The sequence below is a fragment of the Talpa occidentalis genome, unplaced genomic scaffold (genome assembly GCF_014898055.3).
Source record: "Talpa occidentalis isolate TD23 unplaced genomic scaffold, MPIMG_talOcc4v2.1 talOcc4.15, whole genome shotgun sequence".
NCBI classification, from domain to species: domain Eukaryota; kingdom Metazoa; phylum Chordata; class Mammalia; order Eulipotyphla; family Talpidae; genus Talpa; species Talpa occidentalis.
In genome coordinates this window covers 60485509-60507794 of record NW_023601543.1, presented here as the reverse complement: position 1 = coordinate 60507794, position 22286 = coordinate 60485509, and the positions used below count along the sequence as shown (strand labels likewise).

Sequence of the window (22286 nt, the reverse complement as noted above, 5' to 3'; positions counted from 1 at the left end):
GTGACAGCTTGGATTTAGAAGCATAACCCATCTATATGATGCCTGCAAAAGACACACATCAGAGCTAATACAAATACAGTTGAAGAGAAAGACTGGAATAAAGTACTTCAAGCCTATAACACAGAGAATAAAACCGGAAATGCTGTTTTCCTATCTGAAAAATTAAACTTTCAGGTATCTAAAAAGTAACTGCTAGTAACACTCTAGTGTAATTGCTGAGAGTCTGCGCTCCGCCCAAAATATTTCTTCACAGACTGCCGTGTGATCTTGGGCAAATGACCTAATATCTCTATGTTTCAAAATTCTCATTTAAAAATGAAATTGGGCCTCCCTGGTGGTGCAAGGGGTTAAGCAAGGCACTGTGAAGCTATCCACAGCTTCTGTAGCAAGAGTTCGATCCCAGGCCTGCCAGAGAGCTTCCCACGTGGCACAGCAGACCTCTTCTGTCTCACCCGCTGCTCCCCTCAGCCGTGTATTTCAGTCAGTCTGCCTGTTCTGTTCCCCACTCTGTCTCTGGTGACTCCTCTCACCCCCTGAACTTCTGGCCTGTACCCCAGTTCTTGTATGCATAAATAAATAAATCTTTAAAAATAATAAAATAAAATAAAAATGAAAATCACAATAGTACCTATTCCACCAATTTGTGAGAGTGAAAAGAGATGATATATATAAAAGAGCTTAGCATGATTTCAGGTGTATAAGCAATCAATAAATACACAATAATATTATCATTACTATTGTCATTAAAGATTTTTTTCTAGCTATGTATAAAATTTTAATATTAAATAAAAAGATAATAAAATATTAATAGTAACTGCTGAAAATAATAATGTGCTCTTCTCACAGCTGTGAGACATCTCATTGTAATCTTGATCTGTTTCCTCTTTATTAAAAACAATGATAAACATTTTTCCATGTCTAGTCCATATATCTAAACTCTTGAGTGGATTGTCTGTTCAGATGTGCAGTTTTGTAAATTTTGAAAAGTGCGTTGTGATGAAACTACGACCATAATCAAGATACAGAACTGTTCTATCATCTAAAAACATCCCTTCATGCCACTCTTCAATAATCAAACCTGCCCCTTATCCCAAATCTTTGGCAACTACTGATCCATTCTGAAAGTTTTCCTTTTTCAGAATGGCCTATAAGCAAAATCACAGCATATGTAATATTTTGAATCTTGTACATTTCACTCAGAATAAGGCATTTGAGACTCATCCATGTTGTGCTTATCATCACTTGGTTACTTTTCTTTGTTGCTCAAGAGTATTCCCCAGTATAGATGCCACATAATTTGTTTACCCATTGGCCTATTGAAGACTTCTGGGTTGTCTCTCCTTATTAGCAATTATGATAAAGCTGGAATAAACATTCATGTTTGTGTGCGTGGGTAAACAAAGATTTCAGTGTTCCTGGATCTATAATGAGGAGAAAGATTGCTGGGTCATATAGTAAATCTATGTTTAACTTTATGATAAACTGGGAAACTATTCTCCAAAATGGTTGTGTCATTTTGTGTTTCCAATAGCAGTGCCTTAGGTTTTAAGGCATCTATTTATTTTTTAATCTTTTTATCTATTCTAATAAATGTATAGGTATTTCATTGTGGTTTTCATTTTGCCTTTCCTTAATGACTAATGATGTTGAGTGTCTTCATGTTTTCAGTCGAAATCTCTTCTTTGATGAGATAGCCATTAAATCTTTGCGCATTTTTTTAATTGAGTCATTTGTTTTCAAACTGTTGAGGATGGAAAATTCTTTATATAGTTTGCTTGTAAGTCCTTTGTCAGATATGTAATTTGTAAATACATTTTCCAAGTCTGTACTTTGTCTTTTTATTCTCTTAAAAGTATTTTTGGCAAAGCAAAAGTTTTAAATTTTAATGAAGCACAGTTTATCATTATTTTCTTTTACAGATCATGATTTTATTTTGAATCCAAGAACTCGTTGGCTAATTCAAAGTGACAAAGATATTCTCCTTTAAAATTCTTATGTATTTACATTTTACATTTAAGCTTATGAACCATCTTCACTCAATTTTTCTATAAGGCTTGAGGTATATAAAGTTTCATTTATTTTGTTTGCATAATGGGTGTGCAATTGTTTCGGCACTCATTTTTTTTTTTTCTGTCATCTCCATTTGGCTGTTGATCTTATCCAGTTATCATTTAAGTTTAAATTTTCAATTTGTTTTTCTTTATAGTTTCTGCTTCTCTCTTAGGAATTTCTATCTTTTCATTCATTTCAAGAATGTTCACTCTTACTTCATAGATTCTGGTTCTGATAGCAGTTTTAAAGTCTTTCCTAATTCCAACATCTGGAACATCAAAGTACTGGTATCTGTTCACTGTCTTTTCTTTTGAGAACTATTATCTTATGAGAAAGTCTCTTGTCAAAATCCTCTTGAGAATGGAATGTCAATAGATTTTATTGTTTTAGAGGGAAATCAACATGACTAGGTTAAGACCACAAGTTTTGTCTCACATTCTGTGAGCAGTGTCTCCAATGTAATTTCAGAATTCAATGCCATTGTGTATTTGGGACATGGGAGTGGTTTATATCATAGCTAAGTTCTCAAACTCAAAGACTTCACTCTGCTTGCTGTGGGCCTATGATGCTCATGCACGGCGGGGGATGAGCCCAGGACTTGTGCCAATTTATACACAGAATTAGAGGAATTCTCTTTCCCAACTGTCTTCTCTCTGGGATATTCTCTATCAGATCTTTGGGTCTTTATTCCCACTTCAAAGTTTAGGCCTCAGGGCCTCCCTGGTGGTACAGGGGTTAAAGATAGCACTAACTAGCTAGCACCAGCCACTGCAGCACGATTTCAATTCTCAGTTGGCCAGGGAGGTGACCCACATGGCACAGCAGACCTCTTCCTGTCTTGCCCGTTGCTTCCCTCAGCAGTGTATTTCAGTAGATCCGCCTGCTCTGTTCCCCACTCTGTTTCTGGTGAATCCTCTCAAACCCCTCCCCCCATCTCTGGACTGTACCCCAGCTCTTGTATGCATATATAAATAAATCTTTTAAAAAACCAAACAAAGTTCAGACCTCCATCTCACCCTTACATCATGTTAGGAAACACAGGAGAAAAGAGACCTGAGGCACTTCAACAATGAGAATTCAGGGAAATGAGGAAGAATGAGAAGGAATGACCAGTGATAGGATGAAAATGGAGAGAGCCAAGTGTCTTGGATGTCAAGGAGAGTGTTTCAGGGCCTCCCTGGTAGTGCAAGGCGTTAAGCGCAGCAATGTGAAGCTATCTTCAGCCACTGCAGCACGAGCTGGATCCCCAGCTGGCCAGGGAGCTACCCACATGGCGCAGCAGACCTCTCCTGGCTCGCCTGCTGCAACCTCAGCAGTGTATTTCAGTCAGTCTGCCTGTTCTGTTCCCCACTCTGTCTCTGGTGAATCCTCTCACCCCCCTTTTCCCACACCTCTGGCCTGTACCCCAGCTCTTGTATGCATAAATAAATAAATCTTTAAAAAAAAGAGTGTTTCAAAGAGAAGAAACCTATCCACTGGGTCGAAAGCTGCCATTAAGTCATATGAAGAATGAGAATTTCCCTTTGGATAGTTCTTATGGTTGGGGAGGGATTTGAATGAGATGATGTGTAGAACAACTCAGCATATACCCCAAAAGGAGAAAGCTTATTGAAGAACCTGCATGTCCCCCATGCCTCCCTTTGCCCATTTTATTTCTTCACTTAATATTCCCTCTGCTGCTTAGCTATCTAGGGAGCCAACTTGGAGCCTCACCTGTTCTCTGAAACCTTTCCTCGGTATTGCACTCCAAACCGCAAGGGCCCTTATTCACTTGGCCTGTGCCACAACGCCACAGAAGGCAGTGTGGCGTGGGCTCCAGAGCGAGTAAGACTGCTGGTGCTTAAATCCCGGCGCTACCAGCCACTGGCGGGCTTAACATAGGGAAATGCCGTCACCTCTCCAAGCCTCCATGTCCTCTTCTTTAAAACAACTTTAATACAATACTTTAATACAATACTTTGTCTGCATTGTTGCGGGGAATACATGAGATATGTATGTAAAACTATTGGGTTCATCAGACAAAGATTCTTTCTCCTCTTTCCTACTGCACAACAGCGTTGTTTCACGCGTGCCAGTCTTGGGTTACCAAAACCTTCTAAGTTTCTTGAGGGTAGAGGGCTCTGCTATTCCTTCTTGCACTGAGCAAGTTCATGGGCTCCACAAGCACTTGATTCACTTCAGAAGTTCTTCCAACCCACGGTACGAATGATAACCTGTCATAAAGAAACAAGCAGTTGTGATATCTGGTCTGTAGGTAGCAAGCCGTGAGGCATGCTTAGCATGTCTGGCAGGTTTCACAGAGAAGATCTGACATAGAAGGTATTCCTATCTATGTATGCATCCTCCATCCAGCGAAAGCTGGATTCTGGTTTTGCTGGTGGTAATTAATTACTATGAAATTTGAGATCACAAGGAAATGGAAAACACAAAGTTAAAAAAGTAATAGAAAATTTTAGGTAGAAAACAGGAAATTTCAACAAAGCTAATGAAGAGGGTGATGAAAAAGGTGATGGAACTCGACGACTACGGCACTTGAAGTGATGGAAAGAGCACTGGGCAGATAATCAGATGGACTGGTTCTGGTCTCAGCGTTGCCCCTTACCACACGGTGACTGACTGTTGATAAGGCACCTCCTTCCCAACGTACACACCCCGCTCTCCTCTTCTGTGAAATAAGGAAACAGCTCCCTTTCAACGCAAGGACCCCATTCATTCAACACACATTCTTCAAAGCCTCCCATGTGTGTTGGTGGTCCTGGAAAAGGCACTGCAAATAGAGAGGAGAAAATTGCAGCCGTTGTTGTTCTGCCGTAGATGATGGGTTTACTGAAACCCACATATCATATTCTCTCAAAAAAGGAAATCAGCAGTCAAGATTGTTTCCTTTCAACCACTGCTCCTGTAATAGCCAACTTCCTGCATGACCATTGCAAAACTACAATGAATTTGAAGAAATACACTACTTTGTACTTGTACTTCCTCTCACTTAGACTACACTTCCATGTCAAATTACCCCTGAGAAATACAGATACTGTGTTTTTCAAGATCATAAATGGTGACTTTCCAGGTTTTTATGTTTTGTTTTGTTTTTCTAAAGATTTATTTATTTTTTGCATAAAAGAACTGGGGTACAGGCCAGAGGTGTGGGGGGGTGAGAGGATTCACCAGAGACAGAGTGCAGAGCAGAACAGGCAGATTGACAAAATACACTGCTGATGGGAGCAGTGGGTGAGACAGGAGAGGTCTGCTGCGCCATGTGGGTCAGCTCCCTGGTCGGGCATCAAACTCATGCTGCAGCGCCTGCTGATAGCTTCATAGTGCTGAGACTTAACCCCTTGGGCCACCAGGGACACCCATGGTTTTTGTGTTTTGATATCATGTTCTGGGAGCGATGTCACAGATATTCTAATAAAAAGGGTGGGTCTTTCAAGAAGACATTGATGTTTTAAAGAAAAATTATTTACAGTAAATCAACTATATGCTGTTTCTGACCTACATGAGCCTCACCTCTGGATTAAACCAAATTGGGTACACTGAGTCCTTACTGCGACTTATCATTTGTTGATTACAAGGTTAATTGTTCCCTTACTGAAATAAAGTGAGAAAAATCAAACTAACCTATTCAATGGAAGCTGTTCTAAATGGCCGTTCTCTTCATGCTCAGAGATTCTGGGTGGCCATAATGGTCACCCTGCATGATACACACAATGGCCTAGTAGTCCCAACACTTGCTCTCCAAAGTTTCAACCACTTCCAACATTTTTGGCTGTGTGTGAGGGGGGCGGCGGGGGGTGGGGGGAGAGAGAGAGAGAGAGAGAGAGAGAGAGAGAGAGAGAGAGAGAGAGAGAGAGAATGCACAGGCAGCTGGGACTGTTTGGTAGCCTGGGGCTGCTGCAATAAATCAAAATTCCTAACACCAGATGCACACTCATCCTTCTGCATTAATTTATTGCAGGGTTTTATTATTTACATTCACACAAGAAAGGCTGTATTTATTTTCCTGGGTGAGGAAAGGCAGGACTGGACATTTAAGTCTCCCAGGAACAGTGAAGCCACGCGGGAATGAAGGGGGGAGTGGAGGGTAGAGGACTTTGAAATCAGCCCTTCACTCCAGTATGGCTTACCTAGAGATTGATCTAGTCCATAACAAAACAGCACACGTCTTCAGTTCTCAGATGTATCGCCTTGCTTTTCTGAATCTGTAAGTCTAAGACTGGCTTTGGTTTTATAGTTTCAAAGTGACTACATTTCTAGCCAGAAATCTATAGAAGTATAAGGTTTGTCTTTTATCTCAAGGTTCCCCCAATGAGTTGCTAAGCTCCCTCAAGCCTCTCTGAGCAACCTTGTACAATTATATGGGGGGCGGGGGCCTGGGGCCGGGGGCTGATACAGTGTTTTGTGTAATCCTAAATTTTACTTTGTTGCAGTGGGAATTAGAAAGATTCTGACACTTTCTTATATTTCAGAAAGGGGAATGCTGATCATGGCATACCAGCTAACAAAGATGCCACCTTTTCTTCTCATTAGCACATAATCTCAGCTGTGAATTTAGACTTCCCAAGAGGGAAGAGCCAAGAGTCAGCATGGAGCATCCATGCAGGTTGGCTTCCGATGGACCTACCGGCTCTCTAATCCCGACACCAAACTCTTCTAGGTAGAGCAACAGGGGAAACTGCTTATAGAGAAAAGAAAATAAAAAAAAATGAATGGTTTATTTATTAGAAATTAATATGCCTCCATGGGGACTAATTTTGTGACAAGTTGTGTCATTTGTAGGATTGCTTGGAGGTCCATACACCACAGCTGTTCATTTGCCCAGGTGCTATGTATTCCCCATGAGATGGTTTCATCCACCATTAGCCTCATCCCTAATGGCCTATATTAATTTATAACTGAGGGGAATTGCAAAAATGCGCTGTTTCACAGAAGCAAGGCATGCTTTCGCAACCCTTTTAAAGTCATAATAAATTAAGCTGCAAAGAATGCCTGTATTTATCTTGCATCATTTTTATAGTTATTGCAGCAATTTTTCTTATGCTACCTTAATTAAGATATGTCTTGGGGGATTAACTTCTGTTGAAAAAGAAGCAGAATTGAAAAAAAAAAATAGCCTTGCTTCATTTCTGTGAATACAGAGTAGATGCTGTGGTTTTGACCAGATGGTAGGGGCGAGGAGTCTCGTTCTGGTTCTACCACATACTGGCTAAGTGACTTGGGCATAACATTCTGCCTCTGAGTCTCAGTTTCAGAAAAAGAAGTCGTTGAACTAGTCAATCTCTGGGGCTTTTTCCCTAGTTCTTCAACCTCGCTTAGCTTGATACGTAAGCCAATCATTGCTTGAATCAAGAAACTCACCAAAATAGTTAAAACCTATGTTAGTTTTTAATAACTGGACAGGGTAGGCTGCTCAGTATCCAGCTCATTCATTCCACAACCGGTTGTCTTGACAACCAGAAATATTGTTGCAAAGTCAAGGACTCAGTGGAGAGAAATGGACACAACCCCAGCTTTCCAAGCTATAAGGACTGTCAAGGGGAGGAATGGGTCCTGTGGATTGTTCTTTCCCTCCCAGAGCCAACACTGGCCCCATTGTCTTTCTGTCTGATAAGAGGATTTCCCTTCTCATTTTACAGGAACTGTGCATTTAATGTACAAAGCAACCCTGATTGACTTGAAAAGTCCCTTGGGGTAACCCAGTGTAGTCTGCTCTTCAAGCAAATTATTTCTCTGTTTATGAAAAATATTCATAGGCCTAGGAAATTCTTGTCTATGTACATCTTTATTTTCATTAATTTTATGCAACATAGTTCAAGCAATAACTCAATCTCTCTGGTTAAGAAGGGCATACAATGCCCTTTTAAGGTTTTGCAATCACAAAAGTTTTCCCCTCTCGAGTTCCTTTTGAGCGGGCATTCTTTTTTTCCAGGTCAAAGATAAATAACACAGCGGTAATTCCAGTCAGGGTCTCCTTCAACAGGCCACACTCCACCAAGCAGGACGCTGGCTGTCACCACTTCTGGTAAATTACTGGACAGTGGAACCATTTTTGCCAGTTAGAAAGATTTCTTCACCACACTGGCTCTGTTTGATTGGTTGTGGGTTTATGTAGTTCCTGGCACATGGAGGGCCTTTTCCTCCTCTGCCAGGTTTCTTTCAGACTTGTTACAGCCTAGTTTCTACTTTGGCTCAGAAGCCAACCCACAAAACTACCTTCCCAATTGCTCCTTTTGGCCCAGAGAATGTCATCTAGTTTCCAGTGGAGGAATCAGTCAAAGGCCTTTTTGTTCTAGGAGCTGGTACCCCATTGGGATGGGCCATTGCCAACCATGCCTCCCACACCCACCCCGGCCCTGGGGACTGTTGGGGGTCTCTGAGTTCCCATAGCCCCACCAGCAGGCACTGGAGGTCTGGGATGCTCCTGGACAAGTTTGCAGTGCGTCACTGTGGGGTTCTGAAACTCATAACTTATAAGGACATGGTCAAGTTGACTCGAAAAAGAAATATTTTCAAGCAATAGAAACTAATAATAATAACATTATGGGTTAGGTCTCAAAGTAGCAAACTAATTTGAGATTTTCGGCCACTAGGCAGGAGACTTCCTAGATATCTTCCCAGACTCTGTCCCTCCCCCTTGTCCACACACAATGTTTCCTTTCTCAGGAAATAATTTCCATTAAAAACCTTTTATTGCTCCATTTATGGGGATTTTGCTCTTAGATTTACAATACTTCTCAGGCTTCATACACATAAACCATGGGACCTCAGTTTCTGAAGAGGGAGTAACTGCTGATGTCTTCAGAAGAAGACATCACATTTGACCAATGTCCCAATTTCTTTAGGGAAGACTGTCCCTGAACCAGAGGGGACAATGTTCAAAATGCCATGTGGTACAGGAATCAAGTCACCTGATGCCCTGTCCCCCCAAACTCTCCATCCCTGCCCCTCTTGTTACTACTCCCACTTGCATTATAATGACAGAATAGGAGACATTGAGCCAAAAATATTTATTAATCACACTATGCATGTGGAACACAGTCCAAGGCAAAAGAATGGGCAGAAGGGAATCAAAACTGAAACCTCAGGTATTTATGGGCTCTCACTATAGCCCAGTGACTGGTTTCCCTATTGCCAGCTTCTCTTCCATTCTCTGAGTCAGGGGTTCTCAAACTTTAGGGGGTATCAGATTCACTTAGAGGGCTTATTAAAACTCAGGTTTCTGGGCCTCACCCCCAGATTGCCTGATATAGGATGTCTGGAGTAGAGGCAAGAATTTGCATGATTAAAATGTTTCCAGATGATTCTATGTTTCTGGTCCAGGGACCACATTTTGAGGACACAGGTCTAATCCTCTTGCCTGGAGTATCATCAAGTACTCACCATCTAGTCATCAAGTCTCACCTCAAACATGATGTTTGAGCCTCCACAATGTAGTTCTATAGCAGGGTGGTGCCCAGGAAAAGGGGAAGTTCCAGGTTCCTTGCCCTACCCAAAGGGGGTGTGCAGAGAAGAGAAGAAGCGGAGAGGAGACTAGGGAAGGAAGGAAGCAGGATGGAGAACAAGAAGGAGACCTGGAGGAGACACATGGCGCAGAGAGACATGTGAAGAAGCTGCACTTGATTCTTGGTCCTGGACTGGTTGAAGCAGATGTGAGTGTGAGATCGTGGGGAGGTTGACAATGGCAGCTTTTATCTTGATTTTGATTTTGCTCTTTTCCTCCCACACTTGTTTGGTTGTTTCTGATCCTTTTTTGTGGGCCCCTGCTGAAAAGTGCTTCAGACTTGTGGCAGGCTTTCGGGCCTGGCTCTGGGTCAATCCCCTTGGGATGCACTTTTACCCACGAGGGGATGGGTAACTTTGGGTGCTTGATTTAGAAACTATATTCTTTGTCTTTTCTGTATTCTTCATTAATTGTATTAAAGTTCCTTTCCATTAAAGGTCTTATGTTTTGTCTTGATGCAGTGGATGACAGAACCTATTTACAGCAGGCAGATTTGGGGATTCTGGGGTGACCCTCTCCCTGTCCTGTAATAGTTTCAGCTGGTATGTGTAGCTACAACCTCACACATCCCACCTTCTAGCTCTTTGATTGGATTCCTTCAGAAGCAAACCCAGAGACAGGATTTGAATGGAGCAATAATCAGGAAGGCTGTGAGAGAGACAAGGAAGGAATGGAAACCAATAAAAGAAAGTCAAGACAATTACTGCTGTGAGCCATTGGGGTTTAATCTCACTGAGGCCCAGAGTAGAACATAAAACACACCTCAGAGATGTCCTATCCAAAGGCTGAGGGACCTGAGGTATTACTACCGACTTCTGCCAGTCATCGGTTGAGGACTACTTTTATTTTTATTTTTTTTATTTATGCATACAAGAACTGGGGTGTAGGCCAGAGGCGCGGGGGTGAGAGCATTCACCAGAGACAGAGTGGGGAGCAGAACAGTTGGATTGGCTGAAATACACTGCTGAGGGGAGCAGCGGGTGAGACAGCAGAGGTCTGCTGTGTCATGTGGGTTAGCTCCCTGGCCGGGGATTGAACTCAAGAGGTAGCGGTGAAGTGCTGTGACTTAACGTTTGGGCCACCAGAGAGGCCCCAGGACTACTTTTAGACCTATTCATTGCCCGTCACTTTAAGCATGCTCCAAGTACAAATCTAGCTCATTCCAGAGAAAGCCAGCGACAGCCCTCAAGGACAGTCCCAGTTGCTTAAAGTAGGAAGCCATCAGATCAGAGGACCTGTGAATGGTGAGTGCTGACAATTTTTGCTGGGGCACTCACCTTAGCTTCCTGCTCCACAAGCACAGTTCAGTGTCTTAGCACCCAGCTCTCTCACATCTACTTTTCCACACAGTGATCCAAGCCTGCTTGTCCTCCTCTGGCTTTCTAGAAGACAATGTTTTTGGACTCGACTGTGCTGATTCTTTGGGATTTGGGTGGCCGTTAACCTGGGTGATCTTTCACTTAACACACAGAAGTTTATGACCAGATGAAGTTGTGGGCCCGAGGTCCGGCAGTGAGTAGAGCAGCACCAAGAGGCTCGTGGGCACTAAGGGACGATGCTGTGGCATGGGGTGCTGACAAAGCAGCTGAGGGGGTGTTTGCGAGCAAAATCTTTTGCAATCATCTTTGGAGACAGATTTTGAGCCATTTTGCCTTCTTTTTGCCAGTCTCTACCTGCCCTGCAGTGATTATGTAATATAACAGAATGCAAGAGAAAATAGTGGGATTAGATCATCCTACTCCAAATGAGACATCTCAAAGAGTGCAGGCTGGGGAAGAATGGGCTCACATCTCTGCCAGGTGTGGTCACTGTGACTGTACCCCAGCACTTAAGTGAAGTGCTGCCGCTCCTAAGTACTGTTCGAATCCCTGTCCTTCTCAGTCTTTAATTTCTTGAGAACCCAATGAATTGAGAGTATTCCCTCCCTTGATTTTCAGCCAAACTTCTTATTGGTGTTATGAGAGTACAGATTTCTAGATAGCTGAAAGTGATTTAGAGTAACAAATGTGTGTAACATTGATGTGTGGGGGTGGGCAAGAAAGATAAGAATAATAAACAACAAAAAATGTTCCATTTAATGCTATGGAGTAACTTAATATTACCTTATAAAAATAAGATATATTCTCTAAAAATAATCAAATTTTTTTTCCTAAGGAAATCTGACTGAAACTGCCTAATGCTCATAAAATGTTAATGAGCGGCTGGTTCATATCCTTTTTCTTTAAAATCTTTTATCCTTTTTAATCATAGTTGAAGCAGTGTATTTATGAATTCAGCAAGGTATAAGAAAGCATAATTGACATGACTTGAGGAGAGAAAAACTGAAACATATTATACATCACTCAACCACATTATTTAGAAAGAGGAAAATCAGAGACACTAATTGCCTGTGATGGCTCTTTATACAATGCAACTGCTGAAGTGAAGGGGTGCTGGCTGCTCTTAGTATGGGCAGTTTAAATTTGATCCAGAGGGTAATCAGTGAAGCCAGTATAGACACACAATCTGGGAGGTGACATGTTTTCTGTTAAAGTTCAGCTATTGAGAGAGTAAAGAAACAAGAACAAGCTCTATCTCCAGTTTAAAAAATCTCAAGTGAGACTGCAGAGAGGCCAAACTCTGCCCCCTATTTGTCTCATTCTCCTGCTTGATGTCTTTGCCTCAGATGCCCACTGTCCTGAGGCTTAGTCCCAAATTCAATGAGACAATGAGTCCTGCTTCAGAAGCTCCTTTCTTTCATCCACATCACCAAAATATACCTGGTCTGTGTCTTAATCTTCAAAAGTTGGTTATGTGATTAACTATCAACTATAAGGAGACAAGAAGTAATTGTATCACATCCATCAATTTGCCATTTCAAGTGGTATCACAGAAGAAAGTCTTATTTTTTTCTTAATGGATACTGATGGTGTAAACAGGGAAGTTGAAGTGAATTGATATATTTGAGGAACTCCTCAATATTTAAAGGATTCTAGTAGTTCCCAAAAAAAGTTATGATAGGGACAAATAGGATCAGTTGCCAAATCATTTTGTTCATGATGTTGAAATTACGGGTTCCCTGTTAGAGAAAGGAGAAAGGACTACTTTCACATTTTTCCAAATACACATGTTTGCTTGAATTTCTTAAAAATAAAAAGTCTAAAGGAGCTACCTTAGAATTTTCAGTTCTAATAAATTAGATGTACATTTTATCTTTTTCTGATGGAAGCTAAATTCTAATGTCCATTTCTCAAATCATTCTCTTAATCTGTAGACCAGGCACGGCACTAGTCTGTCTAATCCATTAAGTACCTTTGTTTTTTGGACTCACCTCCAGACAATGTGATTTGTCATCAGAGTAAAAGATGGCCAACACAGTCACACAAAAGACACCAGCCAGTTTGTGCCAATTATAAAGTGGCTCACTCCCACATTATCCAGAAAGGGTTTATGTCCACTCCCAAATGACCTTCACACCTAGAACACTGTTCTTTCATTCTCCAAAACAAAAAAATAAATGCTGCGGTTTACATTGTCAACCAGGTTTATGTTAGGGAAAGGAATAGAAACTAAGTTAAACTAGTAGCCAGGTAGTGTACTGAAGTGCTTTCATAGACCCTTTCCCCTTCACTTGTCTCAAACACTTGTAAGATAGTTATTGTAATTCTCAAAGAGGAAGTTTGTTCCATTTATCAAAGAGGAAGTTTGAAAAGAAAAAAAAAAAACTTGCCACATGAAATAATGAGTGGTAGAACCAAAACTAGCTCAAAGATATATGCTATTTTCTCTAAATTAGCTGTTCTCAAGTTGTGATTCCCCAGACCAGCAGCATAAGCATCCTTGGAGAACTTGTTAGAAATTCACTTTCCCCTTGTTGTAGATGAATTGTCCATACAAATTTGGGCTTATTTCTGGGATCTCAGTTGTATTACCTTGGTCAGTGTATCTATTTTTATTCCAATACCATACTATTTTTTTAAAGATTTATCTATATTTATGCATACAAGAACTGGGGTACAGGCCAGAGGCATGGAGCGGGGTGGTGAGAGGATTCACCAGAGATAGAGTGGGGAACAGGACAGGCAGATCTACTGAAATACACTGCTGAGGGGAGCAGAGGGCGAGTCAGGAGAGGTCTGCTGGGCCATGTGGGCCACCTCCCTGGCTGGGGCTCAAACTCGTGCTGCAGTGGCTATGGAGAGCTTCATAGTGCTATATCTTAACTCCTTGAGCCACCAGGGATGCCCCCATACTATTTTTATAACTATAACTTTGTAGTATAGTTTGAAGCCTGAATGTTATCCATTTCTATTTTGTCAAGATTGCTTTGACAATTCAGAGTCTTTGTGGTTCTATGTAAATTTAAATAATGGTTACTCTATTTCTTTTAAGAATTCCATTAAAATTTTGATATGGATTGCATTGAATCTATATATTGCTTTGGGTAAGATGGATATTTTGACAATGTTAATTCTTCCAATGCAGAAATGTGGAACAGAGAGTATACAATGGAGAAAGGAAAGTGGTACTTCAACAAATGGTGCTGGGAAAGCTGGACAACCACATGCAAAAGCAGGAAACTAGAGCACTCTCATACAACATAAACAAAAATTATCTCAAAATGGATTAAAGACTTGGATGTAAGACTTGAAACCATAAAATACATAGAAGAAAATGTAGGCAAAACATTGCACAACATTGACTTTGTAGTAGTCTTTGGCACTCAACTCCAATAACAGGGAAAACAAAGCAAAAATTAGTGAATGGGACTACATCAATCTAAAAAAAAAAAAACTGCACAACAAAAGAAACTATCATTAAAACAAAAAAATACCCTACTGAGTGGGAGAAAATTTTGTACACCGTACATCTGACAAGGGGTAATATCCAAGATCTACAAATAACCCATACAACTAAAAAAAAAGAAACCAAAGAACCCAATCAAAAAAAATGGGCAAGAGAGCTAAATAGATACTCTTCCAAAGAAGACACGTAGATGACTAATAAGCACATGAAAAAATGCTTAACATCACTTGTCATCAGGGAAATGCAAATCAAAAGCACAATGAGGTATCACCACACTCCAGTGAGAATGGCCAATATTAAAACAGAAACAACAAATGTTGATGAGGCTGTGGAAAAAAGAAAACCTCGCACGTTGTTGGTGTGGGAACGTGGATGTGCTGGCCTCTATGGAAAGGAGTATTATTAAAATATTAATATAATATTAAAATATTTAAAAACATATACCACATGATCCAGTAATTCCACTCCTAAGTATCTACCTGAAGAACACAAAATCACTAATTTGAAGGGATATATGCAATCCTTAGGTTCATTGCAGCACTATTCACAACAGCCAAGTTATGGAAACAACATAAATGCCGATTGACAGAGCAGCAGATTCAGAAGATATGGTGTATATACACAATGCAGTACTACTCAACTATAAGAAAAGAACTCTTGCCATTTGCACCAACATAGATGGAACTGGAAGGGATTATGCTAAGTGAAATAAGACAGAAGGAGAAAGACAAATAAAGGATAATTTCAGTCATACGTGGAATATAGAGGAGAAAAAACAAAGGAACTGACAAACTTAACTGAGACAAACCATAGAAACCTGACTGCAGAATTGAGGCTACTAGAGGGGCTATGAGGGTGGGGGTCTGTAAGGGCCGGTTATCTATGATCCAGCAGATGGGTAAAGGAGTCCTGGAGCCCTCAGTGGGTTTCTCAGGCTTTTATTGAGCTTTACATGTAGTGTGGCAAACAGGTACACAGCAGGCAGGGGTGCCGGGGGGTCAGGAGGCCAGCAGGCCTCCAGGCCCCCAGCAAGTCTTCACTCTGGGCTTCTCAGGCCTTCTTTCTCCCCTTCTCTCCCCTGCCTCTTCTCCTGCTTCTGCTTCTCTCTGTGACTATCTCAATACTGCCAACATGGCCCACAGAAGTAAACAAGATAGTTTGCAGCAATGTAACAACTGCAGGTGCCCCATCAGGCAGGGCAATCCTGATGGTGGGAGGGTAGAAAAGCCTGAAAACCATTTACCCTACAGGGTCTAAGAGGGGGAGGGGGGCCAGTGGCCTAGGGTAAAGGATTATGGGTGCTTTGATGGTGTGGTGTGATGACATACATCTGAGGAAGTGTGAACCTATTCCCCTAAATCATATACAGTGTTGTAAACCAATGTTGCCTCAATAAAAGGAAAAATGGAAGGAAGGGAGGGTGGGAGGCAGGCAGGCAGGCGGGCAGGAAGGCATATTTCCAAGTCTCGCTCCAAATATACCTGTTGGCAAACTCAGACACCACAGATCAGTGATTTGTGTCTTTACAAGCCCTCCGGAGGATACTAATATTCCTTAAATTTTAAGAACCCTGTCCTAGAGCACAAACGCCCAGCGACCATATCCAGGTATGAGCTGACCACAGTTTTGACATTTAATGGTTACAAGCCCGGATACAAGCTTGCACCTCTGCAACAACTCTGTTCTCAAATCATCTCTTCGTTTTCTTAGCCTCAATGTCATCACTGTCTATATAATTCTTTTGCCAATTTATTACTTATGCCTTATGACAACTCTTTCACCGGAGCCTGAAATTCTCAGAACTTTGCAGTGATCTATTTTTCACATTTCTCTTCCACTTAAGAGTGCCTGACAACTGCTTACACCAAGCACTGAGCTCCATAAATATTTGTTCCTATGATGAATGGATACATCAGAAGGGCTAACGATCACTTTGTATACTACAGAATATTGGGATATTTTTCAGTCTGGAAAGCACCTATTAAATGAAATGCTGACAAATGTGAATGTGTCCTACTCAAGGCCAGTGCTTCATAAACCACCTGAGGATTTTATAAAAATGCAGATTCCATTGAGAATTCTAAATTCTACAAGCTCGCAGGTTGTCCATGCTGCTGGCCCACAGAACGCACTCTGAGTAGTATAGGTAGGGGGCCCGTGATCTGAGAGTCTGAAAAATTTGAGGCAGGGAACAGTAGAGGTGGGGATGCATGTGACTACCTTTGGATATGTACAAATGAGGAGTAGTACATTCATACTTAGTTGATCCAGGGACAGTAAAGGGAAGTTAAATGACATTTAGATTTCAATTTCAGCTCAACAGAGAATTTCCAACCAATCAGAATTCTCTAGAAAGCAAAAGCATTCCTCAAAATACTTGTAGACTCCTGGTCTCTGCCCCACACTCCCCTCCTCATTACCCAGCTCTGAAAGTGTTGCTGCAAATGACAGACCACCGGCAGGAAGTGTCACAGAAGGGACTCTTAGATGGGACCCATGGGTGAGATTTAAGTACAGGCCTTCCCTTTCCCAACTGAGTGCACAGAACACATATCATTTTCATATCATTGCTGATGTTCTGAATATAGGTGAGACAGATTCTGAAGAAAACATGAATTCATGAAAGTGCAAAGGAAAAGTGAGTCAGTTGAATTCTGTAACCCAGTGATAATGACTCTGGACATTGTACGCAATATCCTTCAAGCCCTTTGAAAGCATAGCTTTTTAAGTATCATTTGTTTGGTCTGCTTAAATTATTTAGTCTATTTTAATATTTTTGATATTCCAGAGTTCTAATTTCATTATCAACTCTATTCATCTTTTTCTGCCCTTCATTTCTTTTACTCCTGGAAAGTTCTTCTCCATTCAGAATATACTGAGTAAGTGTTCAATTTTTATGTTTTAAATTTTGACAGTGAAGTTTAATCTAGTTATAATTAATCATCAGGTGAGCTATATAGTTTTTTTTTAAAGATTTATTTATTTATGCATACAAGAGCTGTGGTACAGGCCAGAGGTGTGTGTTGGGGGTGGGGGGGAGAGCGAGAGGAATCACCAGAGACAGAGTGGGGAACAGAAAAGACAGATAGACTGAAATACACTGCTGAGGGGAGCAACAGGTGAGTCAGAAGAGGTCTGCTGCACCATGTGGGTTACTCACTCTCTGGCTGGAGATTGAACTCGTGCTGTAGAGGTTGTGGATAGCTTCACAGATTGCGTCTTAACCCCTTGCGCCACCAGGGAGGACCCAGCTATATAGGTCTATTTTCTGAATGGTTGCTTTCTATTCAATGTATTGAATAATGAACAACTTCCCCTGTTATTTTTTTTTTGATAGTTAAAAGCTTTTTTGTTAAAGATACAAAACCACTTTACTCTCCTTAGGTTTGTTACTATTTCTAGTGACAGTATATGACTGAATATGCATCCATTTTTTAAATTTTGATTTAAAACTTTCAATAAGCTACCTTGTTTTTTAACCAAGTTTATTTTATTATAATACATGTTATTTCTCAAGTATCTCTTATCTCCTTATGAAAAATCTCAAAGATACAGAAAAATAAAAGAATAATACAATAAATACCCATATTCTTTTTACCTGTATTCACCAATTGTTAATATTTAGGCATATTTCCTTTCTTTCTTTGTCATCCCTCTGACTTCCCCCCTCCTTTGTTTTGTTTTCCTGAACCACTTGATAAATGCAATCATTTTGACACTTGAACTTCATGGAACAATCTTCACCATGTTTCCTTACAAATGTGCTCCTTACAGCATTCTTCTTACATAAACAAAATACTTAGGAAGCAACATTCATATATTACTGTTATCTAAATACTGTCCATATTCGAATTTCTTCAGTTGTTCCAATTATGTTCTTTATAGCTTTATTTTTTCCTAAATAGAATCCAGTCAATGGGTATACATTGTGATTAGTTATTGAGAGCCTTTAGTTTCCTGTTTTTGTCTTTCATGCTACTGACAGTTTTTTTTATTATTTCAAGCTGGTTGTCCTGTAGAATGCCTAGCATTCTGGTTAGCCTGACAGTTTATTCAAGAGTAGATCCTAGTCACAAATAAATAGGATCACAAATGAAAGAGGAGAAATCACAATAGACACAGCAGAAATAACAAGAACAACCAGAAACTACTACGAACAGTTATATGCAAACAAGTTCAACAATCTAGAAGAGATGGACAAATTCCTACAACTTTGCAATCATCCAAAGCTAGATAAAAAAGAAATAGAATACTTAAACAGACCAATTACAAGCAATGAAATTGAAATGGTAATCAAACCCTCCCCAAAAACAAAAGCCCAGGACCAGATGGATTTACAAATGAATTGCACCAAGCATTCAGAAATGAACTAGTGCCTAGCCTTCACAAACTCTTTCAAAAAATTAAGAAGGAAGGGATAATACCAAACATGTTCTATGAAGCCAGCATTACACTAATACCAAAACCAAACAAGGACAACACACAAAAAGAAAACTACAGGTCAATCTCTCTAATGAACACTTATGCAAAAATCCTCCATAAAATTTTAGCTAACAGAATCCAACAATGTATCCATATGATAATTCACCATGACCAAGTAGGATTTATTCCTGGGATGCAAGGAAATTTCAACATCTGAAAATCAATCAATGTAATCCAACACATCAACAAAAAGAAATATAAAAACCATATGATAATATTAATAGATGCTGAGAAAGCTTTCAACAAAGTACAACACCCATTCGTGATAAAGGCCCTTGAAATTCTCAGTATACAAGAAACATACCTCACCATCATAAAGGCCATATATGACAAGCCCATAGCCAATATCATTCTCAATGGTGAAAAGTTGAAAGCATTTCCATTAAGATCTGGAACAAGACAAGGATGTCCACTCTCACCACTGCTTTGCAATATAATACTGGAAGTCCTAGCCAGAGCAATAAGACAAGAGAAAGACATACAAGGAATCCCAATAGGGAAAGAAGAAGTAAAATTATCACTATTCACAGATACTATGATAATATACATAGAGAACCGGAAAAAATTCCACAGAAAAACTAATCAAACTAATCAATCAGCTTAGTAAAGTAGAAGGATACAAAATCAACACATGAAAATCAATAGCCTTCCTATACACAAACAATCAATCTGAAGAAGAAGAAATCAAGAAAACCATCCTTTTTATTATTGAAACAAAAAAAAATAAATATTTGGGAATAAACCTAACAAAAGAGGTAAAGGACCTATAAAAAGAAAACTATAAAACACTGTTAAAAGAAATAGAAGAAGACACAAAGAAATGGAAAGACATCCCCTGCTCATGGATTGGAAGAATTAACATTATCCAAATGACCATCCTACTGAAAACAATTCATAGATTCAATGCTATTCCAATAAAAATTTCAATGACATTCTTAAAAGAAATAGAACAAATATTAATGAAATTTATATGGAGCCACCAAAAACCCTGAATAGCCAAAGCTCTCCTGAAAAAAAGAAGGGAATGGAGGTATCATACGCCCAGACTTCAAGCTATACTACAAACCCATAATAATCAAAACTGCATGGTATTAGAACAAGAACAGACACACAGACCAATGGAACTGAATAGAAAATCCAGAAATAAACCCACAGATTTATGGTCAACTAATCTTTGAAAAAGGAGCAAAGAAAATTTGTTCAATAAATGGTGCTGGGAAAACTGGGTTGCTACATGCAAAAGAATGAAGCTTGACTACTACTTCACACCATGCACAAAAACTAACTCAAAAATGGATTAAAGAACTAGACATAAGACCTGAAACCATAAAATATAGAGAAGGAAATATAGGCAAAACACTACATGACATACACCTCATTAACATCTCCAAAGACTCATCACCCAAACCAATGATAGTGAAGGCAAAGTTAAACAACTGGGACTACATCAAATTAAAGAGCTTCTGTACAGCAAAAGAGACAATAACCAAAACAAACAGACACCCCACCGACTGGGAGAAAATTTTCACACACAACACTAATGATAAAGGACTGATCACAAAAATCTACAAAGAACTGAAGAGATTCAACAAAAACAAAGTAAACAACCCAGTCAAAACATGGGCAGAAGAGCTAAAAAGAAACTTCTCCACAGAGGAAATGCAAATGGCCAACAGGCATATGAAAAAATGTTCAGCATCACTTGTAATCAGGGAAATGCAAATCAAAACTACCATGAGATACCATCTTACACCAGTGAGAATGGCACATATTGAAAAACCTAGCAACAACAAATGTTGGTGAGGATGCAGAGAAAAAGGAACTCTACTGCACTTCTGGTGGGAGTGCAAACTGGCCCAACCACTACGGAAAGCTGTGTGGAGATTCCTCAATCTGCTAAAGATGGAGCTTCCATATGATCCAGCAATTCCACTCCTAGGTATTTACCCAAAGGACACAGAATTATTAATTCAAAAGTGCACCTGCACCCCTATGTTTATAGCAGCACTGTTTACAATAGCTAAGCTATGGAAACAAGCCAAATGTCCAAAAATAGATGACTGGATCAAAAAGATGTGGTACATATACACAATGGAATATTACTCAGCAATCAAAAAAGATAAACTCATGCCATTTGCGGCAACATGGATGGAACTAGAAGGGATCATGCTCAGTGAAATAAGCCAGAAAGAAAAAGAAAAATACTGGATCGTCTCACTCATAGCAGGAATTTAGAAAATCTAAATAAGGGTCCAGAAAAAAAGACATTATAATAAATTAAAAATCAAAATCAACAAGCAAGTATAAACCAGAGAATCCAGAGATACATTATGGGCTTGGGGCGTGCGGGGGGGTGGGGGGGAGATGGGAGTAGGATCAAAACAAAGGTGGTGAGAATTGTATGGGGACTATAACCAAGATGAAAATGCATACATTGTGCAAAAATTGAAAATGATGTAAAAATATATAAAATAATTTTTTTAAAAAATATATATCATAGTTATTTTTATTAGAAAATCTTGTTGATGATGTTGTGTCCTTCTTCCTTTTTTTAAAAGATTTATTTATTTATACAAGAGCTGGGGTATAGGCCAGAGGCGCGGGAGGGTGAGAGGATTCACCGGAGACAGAGCAGGGAGGGGAGATCGGCAGAGAGGGACTGAAAGCACTGCTAAGGGGAGCAGCGGGCGAGACAGGAGAGGTCTTCTGTGCCATGTGGGAATCTCACTGGGTGGCCGGGGATCGAACTCATGCTGCAGAGGCTGTGGACAGCTCCACAGTGCTGCACTCAACCCGCTGCGCCACCATGTTGTGTCCTTCCCAGGACATCACATGAGGATATTCTTACTGGACTTTTCCGTTAACCAGTTTAACAGGTGTAATTACATGCAAAAAATTTGCTGATATCAAGCACAAAAGTGGATGAATATTGACAAACATATAGTCATGCAACTACCACCTCCATCATTATTTGGAACAGCTACAACACCAGAGAAGACTCCTATTTGGCCCTTTGCAATGAGTCCCCTGCCCACATCTCTGTCACCCACTGATTTGCTTTCTGTCACTAAGTTTTACCTTTTCTAGAGTCTTACAAATAGAGTTTTCTCATCTGTTTTCTTTCACTTAACATACTACTTTGAGAGTTGTCCATGTTATGACACATAACACCTTGTTTCTTTTGCTGGTGAGCAGGATTCACTTGTATGGGTGTATCAAAGTGTGTTTATCCATCCATCAGTTGATTGAAATTTGGATTCTTTCCTTTTTGGAGTTAATTTTAATAAAGCTGCTATAGCAATCGAAAAAGACAGACTGGTGCTATTTGCAGGAACATGGTTGGAGCTGGAGGGATTATGCTAAACGAAATAAGTATGAAGGAAAAAGATAAATATCAGATGGCGGATGGTTTCACTTACATACATACTATAGAGAAACCAAACAAAAGGTCAAAAAAAAAAAGACAAAA

At 40.1% G+C, this 22286-nt stretch overlaps 1 pseudogene; it reads left to right on the top strand.

Moving 5' to 3' along the window:
• Positions 1–16831: 16831 nt before the first annotated feature.
• Positions 16832–22286, top strand: part of LOC119245694 (THUMP domain-containing protein 2-like) — an 8172-nt pseudogene continuing 2717 nt past the window's right edge.